The sequence below is a fragment of the Poecile atricapillus genome, chromosome 2 (genome assembly GCF_030490865.1).
Source record: "Poecile atricapillus isolate bPoeAtr1 chromosome 2, bPoeAtr1.hap1, whole genome shotgun sequence".
In the NCBI taxonomy this organism is placed as follows: domain Eukaryota; kingdom Metazoa; phylum Chordata; class Aves; order Passeriformes; family Paridae; genus Poecile; species Poecile atricapillus.
Genome location: NC_081250.1, coordinates 115,457,454 through 115,468,534, shown reverse-complemented (window position 1 = coordinate 115,468,534; position 11,081 = coordinate 115,457,454).

The following is an 11,081-nucleotide window of genomic DNA, read 5'->3' as shown; positions in this document are numbered from 1 at the left end:
TTGAACAGTCTTTGTTTGTAAAAGACATTTAGACTTGCCACATAGTGACAATAAGTTTCAGATATTTCTCTCCCTAGCTGCTGGCTGGACATGTAGGGATGTAGAGCCTGGCAAAGTTTTCCATGTGGTTTTCAGTTTTCCTTCTGTCTTTCTCCATCACCACCAATCCAGAAAACAGTAATTTGAACTAACAAGATTTCAGAAAGATTTTCTAGACATCATATATTTTTCTAGAACAATCACTCTGATTGGAATATTCCCTTACTTTGTAAGTCACCAACAGGAAAATAGCAAAATATCCCTTACAAGCATTTCTCCAGTTACATTGTCCATGAGCCATTCACCAAGTGGTTTTCTCTTAAAGACAACTTTTGAGCAATTCCTGTGAAAAGCTCTGTTATGAATAAGCAGTTGCACAAGGAAGTTTTTTAGCAAGCATTTTTGAAATCACAGTAGTATCTGTGCAACCTCTAATAGCAGCAAATCAAGATGTGTAAGCATGAAAGTTCTCCCAGATGCAGAAGACTATTCTTTTTCCAGTCTGCCTTGATAGTTCACTGCTGCTTGAGAAATTGCAGCCAAACCAGCACTTTCAGCACTTCAGCAGGTGATTCACCAGCAGCTGAGTCACCCCTGTCCAAAGCTAGCACATGCAAAACCCAAGGAGGGGTGGGCACTGGACAAGGGAAGCACAACAAACCTTCCTCCACTAATTCACGCCATCTGGGAATGACAGTCCGTAGACCTGCAGCTATGTTTGCAAAACATTATTTACAATTTTTACTATGAAGTCCATAGGGAAGGAGACTTAATTTATTTAACAGTTCATCATCATTGCACAAACGGTTGTTCTGGGTTTAGCTTCAGAAAACAGGAAGCAATACTCATGATTAGTTAGTCAGACCTTTTTTGCAGGCTTTTGTTGTTAAACAATTATATGGGAAAATTGGAATTGAACCCACTGACCTGCAACTGGAATCTTTTGGTGTTAGAGGTCTCTCTGGTGAGCCACAGAGGATGTGAGCTGTTGCAGCCTTGACTCATCACTTTGTGGTAACCCAGGCTTACATGGGAGGTCACTAGCCCTCCCATGTCTGTAAGTGAACAGAAGAGCGGCAATCATAAATGGTTATCTGTAAGCAGATGCTGCTTTGTGCCTGAGGCTCACATGTCCCAGTGCTTGCACAATCACTTTGTTTAGGAGTGAAATTATGTAAGACCATCACCACCCACAGGGGAGCTGTTCCCTTTAAGCTGCTTTGGTAGCAAATGTGAGCAGTCCAGTGAAGAACCCAGCGAGTGTAAAAACCGGTGGAAGCTGAAGATGAGCTGTCCCTAGGCAACAGGACAAGGTAAAGGGAGCAGGGTCTCCTCATTTGACAGTGGTGAGCTGTTAGCTCAGCCCTTCAATTTATCTCACCTTACAATGTTTTGTCTACTAATCATAGGCACCACTTTAAAAAAATAAAAATGAAAAACCAAAAAAAACCCACAACAAACACAACCTAGTAACAATTAGTTGCTTTCCGTGTTCTGAAAAGAACAATTAAAACACCAAACTTGGCAACATAAAGGTATACAGTTGGTTATTCATTAATAACCACACAGTGCAGAAAAAACAAATTCACAGACTGTGTAATGCTTTAGAACACTTGGCTATAGTCAAAATAAGTCTCAATTAATCACTTTCATCTGAGTTTCCACAGAGAAGGAGCATCTACTGCATTTCCACCCTGACCATGCAACGTGGATTGAAAACAATTTCTGCCATCAAGGGTAGAGATGAATAAAGTAGACACACTTATCTTCTTGAAGGCAAACTTTGGGTTTACCTCAGGACAAGAAAACTGGACTAGAATTAGGCTCCAGCTTCCCAAAAAAGCTGTTTCTCTAAGGGAACATGAGTAGAGGCAAAATATTTCCATATCTTCTTTTTTTGCACCAACTTCTCCAGATGGGAGGAAGGACTTGAATTTAACATGTGGTGCAACTTCTTGAGGAACGTGGATGGAGATGTAACAGCATGAGGAATGTGATAAAAACAGTTAAAGCTCAGAATTTAAGATGTATCAAGTGGTTTGGCATTTCCATACCACGAGTATAGCCTGAGACATACCTAGAGGGCCAACAGAGCTCTAGGCCAACTTCCCCTAGAGGAAAGAAATGTTGCTTAAAATGACAGATTTCCATTCTGAAAAAGCTTGTCTGAAACTCATGATGTCTGGGCATGGGTCTATGACTACAAGAGTCCTGTGGAGATGCCACAGGTCTACAACAAATAAGGCACAGGCTGTGCTGTGTTCCATCCATGTGCTCCAATAGAACATATAATCACCAGTAACTGATGCTCCAGACTTGGCCATCTGCTGAGTGGGGAACTTCGATACTGCAGGTGCATACGTATTTCTAAAAGTTATTCAAAAGAGTAATGTGTCTATGGCCTAGGTCTCTATTTTGTTAAAAATCCAGATTTCACATTGGCACTAAAATTCCTCTCCTAGAGGAAATTTTTAAAATATATTTTTAAAATGTATTTTTATTTTATTTCATACTAAAACAAGTCTGGAAATACCCTCTAATACTATTTTTTCCATTCTCTTTCTGCTTGCTTGAATTATCCTCACAAACGATATTTAGCTTAGTAACATTCAAATATTTTAAACCGGTTTCAAAGACAGGAAAAATTACATTTGTAGATTTGTAGTTTTGAGAGCTAAAATGTGATGGCTTCAGAAGAGGGCAAACATGCACATGATTACAGACATGCAGCAAAGACTGATCTGTAAATGCTTACTCAGATTTAGGCTGGTTTTCTCTCAGGTTTGGCTTTTTTTTAAAAGAAGGGTTTTTGTTGTGAGGTTCTTTTTGTGTCTTTTTAGTGGAATGAGGCCTAGAAGTTTGAACCATTAAATTATTAGTATAGGTACAAAGTACCTGTCTAGATAATCGGGTTAGAGATGGCCTATTTGAAAATGCCATTAGCTGCCATCACTTGCGTGTTTTTTGTTTGTTTCAGCCCAGCTGGTAGAATATGGTCTTTGTGAAGAATTTAGAAGTTCTTTTTGTGCCTGTGGTAAATTAAATCTTAGCTGTCCTCCACAGCAGGGAAGGATTCAAGGCAGATGCATAAGAAGCACTGAGCTACTACCAAACTTTTTTTTTTTTTTCTACCAAGAATTAGGGATTTTTAGTACCTGAGGAAGAAAGGTAGCAGTAATATGATCTGCATAAACACATTTCCTTAAGAAATGTATAGGAGGAAAACTTTGTTTATATTACCCTTATGTGTAGTACAGGAACTCTTTATTAGGTCCTGCTGCTTCTGGGAAAGTATCATTCTCTCTGTGTCAAACAGAGCTTACTAGATGACCAGAATGACAATTCCATACCTTATTATGAAGGCAGATCCTTATGGCTTTTCTCAGAGTAAGGCATCCAAAAGCCCTGTGTTTCATCACCCACAATACCACTCTATTACTGCTACACTTACTATATTATCCAGCATATGCTGACTACTGTTTTGTTAGGTAGGGTCTCTCACGATGTTACATGAAATAATCTGGCAAACCAATATTAGATGTCACTATTTCAGCTACTGGAATAGGGGGTTGAGGTGGGAAAGGCTATGACCTTCATTTTGTTTCTTTGAGTAAGTCATTTTAAGGTCATTTGGATAAATACTGTGGGAGTCAGCACTATCTGTGAACTACCTGACAGGCTACCTGTTAGGCAAAATTCAAAGCACATGATCCCTAATCCAAGATCCACTGTGAAGAAAAGCATATCCCAAATACCACACGCATCTTCCAGTACAGAAAAAGATATAGGGAGGCAACTTCTGACAAAAAAATTTCTTCTTCCTGCAATCATATCTCTTGGGAAAAATCACAATTATAAAACATGGCAACCTTCTGTGGTACTTGGGGATAGAGAATTTGCTGACCAGAGATGTTGAAATCTGTATTGAATATGGACTTTTGAAAGAACTCTTCATATGCCAACACATGCACTATCCACAAAAGGGTTTATGCATGTGAATGTAATACATTGAATAGCTGCCCTTGTTAGAAACCCCAGAAATTACTGTGAGATTGGAAGCAGAGTCCTAGGATGCCTTCTGGTATTCTGACAATTCCCTACATCAGCCTCTCTCTGGTGCTTATCACTGATGAAATTAAAGCAGCAAACAGGCAACCAAACAGCTCAGCTTTATTTGGGTTTCATGTCAAGTGATTTCTTTGGGATCAGTTGTGGATGAGGATCTCTGTGAGTAGCATCTCTGCAGCAAGCACCGCTGTACTCCCAGCAGAACCACCCTCTTCCAGCAGAAAACCTCCCAATGCCACTGTGCCTTTCCCTCACAAACATTGCCTAAACCAGAGAGCTTTGTAAGCACCAAATTATACTGCACTAATAAACAAAAATTTCTGGCTAAGTACCTGATTTGGCTCCATCTAGTTTGATGAAAAGATATTTATTAAATCAATTTCCTTACCTAAGATTTGCTGAGTCTTTTCCTACAATGCCACATGTCAAATGCCCTTCTAAAGGCTTGTGCAAGAACATCTGTGAACCTTCTGTGTCAGACACATCTCATCAACAGTATTAATCCCTTACTTAACAGCAAATGTTTTTTCTCTTAGGTTAGTGCAGAATCTAGCAATGTGAAAGCTGAACTGGAAATAAATCACAAGGACAAAATTGCCCAAAGAATGGTTTTCTACAAGTAAACAGCAATTCTAGACCCAAGAAATGACATGAACAAAAACAAGTTAATCAATTAACATTTTATGTTAGCAAATTGCTCTGATTTTAGAGACAGTGTCAGCTTCTTGGGGCTTTACAGTAGCAATAACCAGCAACAAATGACCTCACCAGCACAATCAAAAATGACCAGCCTGCATTTCCAGACCTGTACAAAAATGGACCAATCTGTACCCGTTTGGGTCAGAGAATGAGATTTCCTTGACTCGAGGAGCAGCTGCCTGCTTGCTAACATCCAGCTTTATAGCAGCTTTTCTGGCAGGCTGATCTGCAGCTGCCAAACTGGAGGAGGAAGAAATACTGATGCTTTCTACCAACTCCTGACTGGTAGAAAACCACAGAAAACCAAAGCATTTTGTGAATTCTTCTTGTCTCACAGCAATGCCAAAAGAACTGAAATGTTATTTAGCATTGCAATGGATTCTCAAGGTTTTGAAAACTAAAGGGCAGAAACCTCAAAACTGCTTTTGGTGCAGATGAAGGTAAAGACGTACCAGTGAGCCTTTTCAGTGGGTTTCTGCTCCTCATACATGTATGCTGGCAGCACCTAATTGCAGTGTGATCCATTCTATGACAAAATAGATGGGCACACTCTAAAGACTATTTACACTGCCTAGCTGAAGGTGCTAGGACACATGGTTCCATCTAGGTTCTAGCTGCTTGCCACCTCATAAAGCACAGCAGAGAAAAAAGTCCAGGAAATTCCTAGCTTCCTAACACAGCTGATGAGGGAGCCAACTAGGGAAGACACCATAGCTGTTTGTGAACAGAAAAGGACTGTTGGAAACCATCTGGGGCATGAAATCATTAAATGAGTTTTTGATTCTCAGAGAATGGAGCAGGTGGAAGGATAGAAGATGTGTCCAGAATTTGGCAGAACTGCCACATTGGACACTTGGGTGTACAGACTTTGGGCTGTTTAGAAGGCTGGCTGATAGGACTGCTTTGGAAACAAGTCCAGGAAGGCTAGACATTCTTCAAGAAGGGTCTAGAGCACAAGTTTTATGAGAAGCAGCTAAGGGAACTGGGGTTGTTTAGCCTGGGGAAAAGGAGGCTCAGTGGGGCATCTCATTGGTCTCTGCAACAGCCTGAAAGCAGATTGCAATGAGGTGAGAGTCAGTTTGGGTAAGAGGAAAAGGCCTCATTTGCCAGGGGAGCTTTAGATTGGAGACTAGGAAAATTTTCTTCACCAAAAGGGTGGGCAACCATCGGAAGAGGCTGCTCAGGGGTGGGGTGGAGTCACCATTCCTGGAGCTATTGGAAAGCTGTGTAGACACGGTGCTCAGGGACAGGGTTTGGTGGTGGACTGGATAATGCCAGGGTAACAGACTCAACTGACAGCTCTGAGTTTAAGAATCACAGCCCTTGTGTGCTCACAGCTTTGAATAGCTAAGCCCTTTTTCAAGCAAAGAAAGCCTCTTCTGACTTGTGAGAGCAGCTGTGACTTCACCATTTGCTTCCTGTATTTTGCTGCTTACTCAGACACCCTACATTGTCCCTTCTAGCCCAGGAACACAAGCGCGGCTGCAGCTCCAGAGAGGTGCTCAGAGGTCCAGCTGGGCTGGAGAGCAACGGTCGTTCCCTTTTCCCTTTGTTATTTGGCAGCTGGATACACACCCCAGGGTAGAGGTCAGTATTAGCATGGATGCTGGGAATCACTCAGAGGCACCTGCTGGAGGGAGGAAGAAGGGAGGAAGAAGGGACATGGAATGGCAGTTGTTGAAGGGAATGACTGTAAAGATACCCATCCAAGCAACACCTCACAGAAAAATAAATTTCCTTCTGGTCACCTATACCCAAGCAGACTTCACAGTCAATCCCCAAGGCTGATGAAATATTGTTTCCATAAACCCCAGCAGAGCTGAGGTAAGAACAAGCAGTCTGTCAGCACCAAAGTGCAAAGTAGAACATGAAGCACCAGAAACTTCTGGGATCAAAGTTTCTGTCATACACAGGCTTTTGACGGCTAACCAACACAACAGCCAACAGGTGTAGAACCCTCAAGGCCTGTTCATTTTCCACCTGAGAGTCAAAGGGGTTTTTCCAACATCTTCAACAGTCACTTTTAACTTAAGAACCACTTTAGTTTGCCTGTCACATAGATGGATACCAAAACACAGCATTTCTTAGATTATCAGTAACATCCATTCAAAACCATTCACGTTTAGGAAAAATAGAGCCAGAAAGTACTTAAAAACTGATATTGCAGGATCTGGCAAATTCATAGTGTACCCTCTACCTAAGGATTTGTCCTGTTAGCTTCATTTCACCCTTTTGAAACTTATGGATTGAAGCAAGCACTGTATGACTGACATATTCCTATGCAGCAACTTCATTCAATTCCACTATTGAATAAAAATAGGAGAAAGTCACCCTCTACTTGTAATATGCAACCACATTCACTGATCACTTCAACAACTGCAACTCTGCATGCAATACTGCTCAGGGATCCACATTTCAGGGAAACAAAAATTCGAGATCCAAGTGTTACACAGCAACAAAATACTACCAGCAGGCTATTTCCATAAAAACACTGCAAAATCCTTTTTGCCAAAGCAATTGTAATCTTTTACCATCAACTAAAAATGTTTAGATTCTTGCAAGTCAGGCTTGAGCTGATGGCCCCTATTTCTGCTAGTGTAAATTTGTCTTAGAGCTGTGAATTGCTTGTAGAAGTGAGGTATTGACTGAATCTAATATCTTGAGCATAATCTTGTCATTACACATCACCTCGCTATAATTGTTTTCCACTTTGAGAGACACTAGCTCAATTTTGTTCTATGCAGAATTCTGTTGTGTTCTGCCAGTCACTTGCTATCAGGATGTGTTCGCAGTGCATTGCAGTTTATTGAAGTAGAATAGGTAAAGATGTAGCTCAAGGATAGTGGGACTTTTAAGAGGAAGTAATAATTGAGGATTTTCAGAACCATTCTTCCAAAAAAGGATTCTGAGACAGTCATCAAGGTAGAAACCTAAAGGATAGAGAAAAATTACTTATTCACAATCTGATGGTTTGATTTACTACATATGGTATCATATATGTCATAAAACAATTAAGTCTAAATGATTCACTGCATTTAGTTATATAAATGCAGTACTTCCCTTTTCTTCATATCAAATAGGCTGCAACAAAAAATAAAACATTCTGAACTAGTCTGCTTGTTTTACTTTCCTACTACTTTGATACTTACAGAACTACTTCTTCCAGTTGCCTCAGATTCTTCCAAGGAAACAAAAGCCTGCAACAGTGTACTGTTTTTCTACACAATAATTACTTATTTTATGGCTATTTTGGAAGACCATCTTTAAAGATGTAGATACTCTTAACATGAGTTAAGGGCTGTCTCCAAATGCATTAGAGCAGCATAACACTTTGTACTCTAAATTCATCTTATCTGTTCTGCAAAAGTTCCACCAAAAGCTCACCTATGCACATGTTCTTGATCACTTGAGTGCTGAAGTTGTATTACAAGACCATAAAGGAGACTTGAAGCAGCAGCAGATTCAACTACCTGCCTTTAAAAACTTTACCTAAATCCTAAGAAATTTTCAGGGCTCTAGAGCTGGAAAACTTAGACCCAATGATCCTCGTGGGTCCCTTCCAAATCAGCATACTCTTCAATTCTGTGAAACTCCTTTGAACATCTTCAAAGCAAAGACTCATCCCAATTGTGGCAGTAGAAAACTGAGCCAGACAAGGCCTTGCACTGTAGGTAACAGAATGAGATGGCAAAAACATTTAGGTGGGAAATGGGATATTCACCTAGACCTGGAAGAAAACCTACAGCTGCTGCTCAGTGCCTAGTTGTGATCAAATAACAGTGAAAAAAAAAATCTATCAAGGACCATATTCTAAGGCTTCTGAGGCTGCACAGAAGTCTCCTATTTCCCAGCAATGATTTAGACTCCTGTCCTCCTTTTCTGTTTAGAGTGTAGAGACAGGACCAATCTTTCCTTTCTATTGGATGAATTCTGCTACCTCTGTGGGAAGACACCAAAAAAGCTTCAAAGAGCCAGTAGTGGGTGGAGTGCTTCTGTTTTCAGTCTGTTGTACAACAGCACCATCCAGCTGTCAAACAAAAAAATTATCAAACCTTAATGCCACTATACAGACTTAGTCCTTGTATCACAAGCAAAATGAGTAATTACACATATTAAAAAAAAAACTACACATATTAAAAAACAAAACACAACCCTCAGGTCCCCTCCCTGCTTCTTAACTAATTATTGTCCACTGTGTTATGCTTTCTGAGTATGTATACAAGAGTGTGCTTTAGGGAAATTAAGAATTCAGCCCAGATTTTTTTTGTCCAGTAAGAGTGGCAGGATGTCCAGTGAAGCGCGGAATGTAAGCTCTCAGGTATGAGGAAAAGACTATTATCTTTGGCTCACAACCAAATATAGTTAATCACACTACAAAAACTAATGGAAAAATCTCAACTTGTAAGAGCCTATGATTTAGCTATCACACTCTACCACTTGAGCTTCAGTAGTGAAAGCAAGAACCTCAACCTCAAGTGAGGGATAAAAATAATAAAATCGCATACTCAAGTAACAGATCACTCTTGAGAGACATTACAACACGAGGAAGAAAACTCCATGCTCTCCCATGATTTTTCATAAACCTGTGTTATTTAACAGTAAGGCATATGCAATGGAAATAAATGGCATTCCCTACAACAGATAACTGATTACCTGAATTAAATCTACTAAAGGTCACTGCCTAAATTGCTCTCCGTTCTACACTAAACTAATTTTTGTTCTAACATCCACAGGGAGCTACCACATGCACCCGTTGATGATTGGAAGTCTGATGTTAGACTACTGTTCCTGCATTACACACACCTTAGCGCATCCTGTGATCCCATATTATTGCATTGATACCTGAACGCAGTAATGCATCTCCTTTTCTGATTTTTTGAAGACCAGTACTAGTTCTTTACAAACAGTTAAAGCAACACAGGGTACCTATCAATGGCGAAAGATAGGCCAGTCATCCTTCAAAAGAAAACAATGCTAGCAGAAGCTTCTTATATAAATATTGTCAAGAAAAAACCCCAACTTTTAAGTGCAACAGTTAACCTAAGAGAAAGAGCATTTCTACATGCAAAGGGAAGGTGAAAGGAAGTCCCAGGATAAATGAGATAACTTTAAGGAACTTGAGCTTATGCAAAGAAGAATCGGCATAACCACATCAAGAACAAGATGATGTTTTTCTGGCATATATTTAAAATACACTGTAGATTTAAACATAAGCCCAGAATTTAAGAGCACAGCAGCAGAAAAACAGCAAGCACTAGAATTGTAGCTAAAACCGTAGGAGCAAAGAACACATCCAAAGATACAGCAGAGGTGGCAAAAGACAAACCTGTGCCAAGTAGGAGAGAAGGTGCCCTTAGACAAGCAAGGCAGCAAAGCCAGAAGAGTCTGAAGAGACACAGTCCTAAAGAAGAGGACAATAGCTCCCCAAAATCTGCAGATGAACAAGAACATCAAAGTGAGGTATGGTTAATGAGGAAGTATTATGGCTAAGTTTAATGAAAGCAAGTTCTCTCACTATGAGAGAGCAGAGAACATGCAAGCTTCAAAAGGAGCTGTACTAGAAAGTCACTGCAAGACTACATCATTAGATCAGAGACAGAACAAAGGTACTGGAAAAAAAACTGCAGTGAGAAGAGACCAAAATGTTAAAATTAGTCAAAAAAGAACTGGTGTCAAATGGAAAAAAAAAAAAAGAGGAAAGACTGGTATGTGGGAAGGTATTAAAAGGTGACAAGGATGTGGCAGAAAAGAACATGCCCTTGAATCTAGAATGAAAATATCTTCAGCTCCACACACAGGGAAACAAAAACAAACAACCAAAACCAAACAACCAGCCAAAGACAACAACAAACAAACAAATGAAACAACTACAAAAAGAAGAAAATGTCAAAGTTTGTATTTTAAACAAAGAGAAAGTAATTTAAAATAAAGAATATTATGATCTTGATGGAAGAAAGTACATTTTCCTTGCCAGGAACTGACGAGAACTTGTGACATGCTTGAAGGCTGCACAGCTTTGCTTGGAGAATTACATACTCAAAGGCATAGAGTTACACTCTCATTCCAACAGAGAGGGTAGGATAAATTAATTTCAAAACTCAGATGTAGATGGAGAACAGAAAGGAGGAGCTAAAGCAGATTTTCTGGAGTAACCAGACAGTGGAAAGAAACAAGACAAGCCAGACAGGAGAAACAGAAAGCCATGAAGTCTTTCCAACAGTCTAAATAGAGAGACAACACTTTTACACCATCCTTCATGAGGTCAGCCAGAGTTC